The 5000-nt window shown below is 33.3% G+C and overlaps 1 long non-coding RNA gene across 2 annotated transcripts in view; it reads left to right on the top strand.

Annotated features, from left to right (window-relative positions):
- Positions 1-5000, top strand: part of LOC136826453 (uncharacterized) — an 827604-nt gene that overhangs the window by 715864 nt on the left and 106740 nt on the right. For both annotated transcript variants that reach the window (XR_010849612.1, XR_010849611.1), the window contains one exon: positions 634-674. This is a non-coding gene — a long non-coding RNA (uncharacterized lncRNA). The remainder of the gene's footprint in view (positions 1-633; positions 675-5000) is intronic.

The raw sequence follows: 5000 nt of genomic DNA, 5'->3' as shown, positions 1-5000 counted from the left end.
TAAAAGGTGAGGTTTGAACGCAAAGTAAGCTGTAGACTTAAGTTGAAAGAGGCGTGAAAGGCTGAATTAACACCAATATTTTTTTCTAAATGCCAGCGTATTTACACTTTATAACTTTATGGTTTTTTATGTTTTCATTGACTTAGTAAATACCTATATCTATAAAAAATAGCCTTGTATAACTTTATGGTTTTTATATTTTCATAGACTTAGTAAATATCTGTATCTATAAAAAATAGCCTTGATCAGAATATTTTTTGAGCTGTTGAATGATTCAGACGTTGTATTTGTAAATGGTAATGTATCCTGTCCATTGTGTTCGTGATGCGGTATATATATATATATATATATATATATATATATATATATATATATATAAATATATATATATATATATATATATATATATATATATATATATATATATATATATATATATATATATATATATTATATATATATATATATATATATATATATATATATATATATATATATATATATATATATATATATATATATATATATATATTTAAAAGGAGAGTGGCCACTTGCATGTCTATAAAAATAGATGAAGCATGAATTGTGTTTTAAAACTCGACTGTTTTTTATCACCAACTTTCTCCTTTCCAGATGGCTAAGGAAGCTTCTCCGAGAGACCTTCGGTGGTCGAGGTATGTTAATGATTTTACCTGTGTCAATAGCAGGTGTTTTAAATTATGGCATCCATACACGCATATAAACCCAGTTTAAATGATTAGGTTTTTATCTTACTCTGAATTGCCCTGCCACTTTGTTTTAATACTTTATCATATTTCTGAACTCATGTTTGTTTTTGTATGTATCTAGTACAGTTCGGTGTTTGTAAATTTACTATAATTTTCTGATGTACTGTTCTGTACTTTTCTCTCTTGTACTTGTTGCGCATTTGGGTTGCTCGGTTCATGTCGAGATTAGCGAACCCCGACATCCCCATGTCAAGAACAGCGAACCCAATGATCCCCATGTCAAGAATGGCCAACCCTTTCCGGTCCGAACTCCAGTTCCACATGAGGGCTAGTACTAAACACGGCGAAACAGTGATTCATCTACACTGTTTCACTGTGTTTAGTACTAGCCCGGGGGCGGGGAGAGTCAAATGTATTTCGCCTTGTTTAGTACTAGTATAGCCCCTGGGGAGTCAAATGTACTTCGCCTTGTTTAGTACTAGCCCATGGGGAGTCAAATGTACTTCGCCTTGTTTAGTACTAGCCCCTGGGGAGTCAAATGTACTTCGCCTTGTTTAGTACTAGACCCTGGGAGATCAAATGTCTGGTACCGAAGTGTTCATATCTAGAACTGCGAACCCGATTATTCCCATGTCAAGAATAACGAACCCAATAATCTTCTTGTAAAGAATAGCGAACCCTACTGCGAGTGGGTTCGCTAATCTTGACATAATTCGGTTCCTGTTTTGTTAAAGCATTTTTTCCTTGGTCCATGTAGATATGAAATAAAAAAAAGATACGCATAATTAAAAAAAAAAAAAAAAAGATACCCATGATATTAAAAAAAAACTCTTAAGCTTTTGGGAAACCCATACCCTGTCTGAAGGACATAAAGAGTTTCCGAAGAGCAAAAAAGATTTTGTAATATTTACCAGTACATTTAAATACTTCGCCATTACCTACCAGGGGATTTCTGCCCTGCGTATTTCTGAACGTAATAATTCACTGTACGTTAAATGCAAATGAATGTTTCAGTCAAAAAGTTCTCTTAAAATAAAAGGAATTTTTCTTTTCAAATTTCCAGTGGAAATAAGTACAAAAATAATTTTTATATTTCAAAGTTCTCTAAAGAACCTGATTTATTTTCAAATTTCCTTGGGATATTCATAAATGAATGAATGCTTATATGTCTTTCAAATTTCCTTGGGATATTCATAAATGAATGAATGCTTATATGTCAAAGTTCTCAAGAAAACGTGATATATTTCCCAATTTCATATTGGCATTTTTATAAATAAGTGAACGTCCTTTTTTAGCAGGGCTCTAGAGGACGAGAACTTTTATTTATTTTGAAAAATTTCCTATGGACTGAGTTGCTAAGGTCATTATATACCGTTTCCTGGATTTCAAAGTAAACTCGGCTCTGAATTCTGAAACCGCTTTACCCTTGTACAAGTGAAGGCTTTTGAAACGTCTCGACTTCTCTCTTTTGAACCCGTCGCGTTGTTTCAAACGAGACGCGAAGCATCTCAAACCTGCTGTTGATTGTTGTTGTTTGTTGTTTCACTGACGAACAAGGGACGGGAAAGCAGCTTCGTCCATTCTCTGATGAGGTATTTGGAAGCGAGGAGAGAGGGATTTGACAGAAGTCAGGAGATCCAGAAAATGGAGGTGATGTTTTGATACGCTTTTGTCACTTTGTCATTTCAAAGGTTGCTTTGGGAGTTCTGCTTTGCAGCGACAGTACAGACTGTACATACAGACTGTATATACATATATATATATATATATATATATATATATATATATATATATATATATATAATATATATATATATATATATATATATATATATATATATATATATTATATATATATATATATATATATATATATATATATATATATATATATATTGTTCTTTTACTCTGGTGGAAGGTTGGTCCAATAGTTTGTGAATTTTAATATATCTTGGTTTTTTAAATGTACAATTTTAGGTGTGAAAAATTTTCATGTTTGAGTCTTATGCTAATTACGTGTTGTTTTTATCTATTTTTTAGAGCCCTTGAAGATGTAATTATATATGAAAATTACGGGAAAAAATATGTACAAGAAGAGCAAATCTTAATTGTCCATCAGCAACTGTGTTGTATATATATATATATATATATATATATATATATATATATATATATATATATATATATATATATATATATATATATATATATATATATATATATATATATCTTAGGCTTCAGTAAAACGGGATGGTTTAGAATCTAGATTCTTCAGGTACCTGCGCAACGGTACATGATGAAGAAGACTGCAAATCTTCGAAAACTTTGCAGTATAGAAATTAGAAACTCTGGAATCTGAACCATCCCGTCTTACTGAAGTCGAACCCTAGTAGTATGAGTACATATGCACTGAAGTTGTTTGGCTAATTGTTGATATATATATATATATATATATATATATATATATATATATATATATATATATATATATATATATATATATATATATATATATATAAATGGAATTTTTATTTTTATAACGATGAAGGCTGTGTGCGGTAAAGTTACTTTTGGACAGGTTTATAACCTCCTTTGAAATAAGAAATTCACATTGGTTATCTTTGATTGTTGTTGTATTCTCTTGGAATTTTATTGGTAACACTAATAATTGTAACACTAATAATCCAGAGTTAAATGTCTGCATCCTCAACTAAGTAGGAAGTTATTATTATTATTATTATTATTATTATTATTATTATTATTATTATTATTATTATTATTATTAAGAAATGTCACATTCGCGTGGGAGAGGGCTTAGAAATTATTATTATTATTATTATTATTATTATTATTATTATTATTATTATTATTATTATTATTATTAAGAAATGTCACATTCGCATGGGAGAAGGTTTAGAAGACCACACGTGTGCTGTGCAAGCTTTCACAGCACAGAACGCCCCAAGTGAAAGGTGGAAAAACAAAGAAAGGAAGAGAAAATAATGGAGAAAGCAGGTCAATATATCAATTTCAAGAAACGAAAACGAACGAGCATAAACGCGAAGTTCGCCCGACCAACGAATTCGTTAATCCTTTTCCGCCAAGTCAGGCACTCATCATGGCTCATGAAAGGGGGCAGTTATTCGTGCCTAAAAAAAAAAAAAAGAAGTCCCTCTTTTCACTGTAGGTAGAAGGAAGGAGAAGTTCTTCGAAAGTCCGGCATCGAGTTTATAAAAGAAGGGATCGTGTAGGATGAAACTACCACCGGCCATAAATCGGACAATATTCAACTAATATAAAGAATGCGCCTTCAAGTAAGCTTTTCTCTCTCTCTCTCTCTCTCTCTCTCTCTCTCTCTCACTCTCCTCTCTCTCTCTCCTCTTTTAAAGAAGGAAGAGCAGTATGTAGTTGCTGTGCTGAGGAGCTTTTAGATCTGACAATTTGTCGATGATTAAATGATTTTGTACTCTCTCTCTCCTCTCTCTCTCTCTCTCTCTAAGCCCAGGAATTAAGTCATCCGTCATAAAGTCAGTCGTTTACTTTGATGAATGAAACCATTCATTATCGAGATAATCGGTCATTTGCTGTCGTATATCCAATCAATTTCGAGATTTAAGGTCGTGTTCTGTGACGGTTTTTATTTTTAAAAAGGGGCGGGGAAGAGGACCGGCTTTGGAGAAACCAAGGAGAAAACCAACAGTCAGTTTATCTTCTTTTTTTTTTCTTACCCGGATTGATTTAGCAGCATGAGCTGGCGTCGCATAGCTAGTGGTCACCGTCCCTTATAATGGAAAGTTTTGTGAAAATATTCACACGAAAAATTCTAGATCATTTTTCACCATTTTGTTCATTTGTTCATGAACACGAGGTTTTCAGTAAAACCAGTGTACGTGTGTATTGAAATATACAATTGGAACAAACAATATTTATGACAACCGAATGAACTGCAGTTGAGTAAAAAGTTAAAGTTCTCCTGTTCCTCTGTAGGCTCATAGGGCAGGCGCTGATCTCCTGTTTCTTAGGACCACAGCCAGTGGGGACAGGTTCCAATGCCTATGACACGTGGCCAGTGTGTCGCTAGGCTCGCTGTTCAACTCTTCAGCCCAAGGGCTGGTACCTATTCTACTGAACCTCTCGGGTTTTTTGGGACTGTTAGGTTGACGGGCTACCGGATTTTTGCAGTGGCGCAATCCGAGTCATCTGGGATTTGAACACCGCCCCTCTCGACTGGTAGCCAAGAATCATACCACTGCGCCACCACTTATAATAAAT

This window comes from Macrobrachium rosenbergii, chromosome 41, assembly GCF_040412425.1.
Source record: "Macrobrachium rosenbergii isolate ZJJX-2024 chromosome 41, ASM4041242v1, whole genome shotgun sequence".
Taxonomy (NCBI): Eukaryota; Metazoa; Arthropoda; class Malacostraca; order Decapoda; family Palaemonidae; genus Macrobrachium; species Macrobrachium rosenbergii.
Note: the sequence above shows the minus strand (reverse complement) of the source record. Positions and strands in the feature narration are given on the sequence as shown.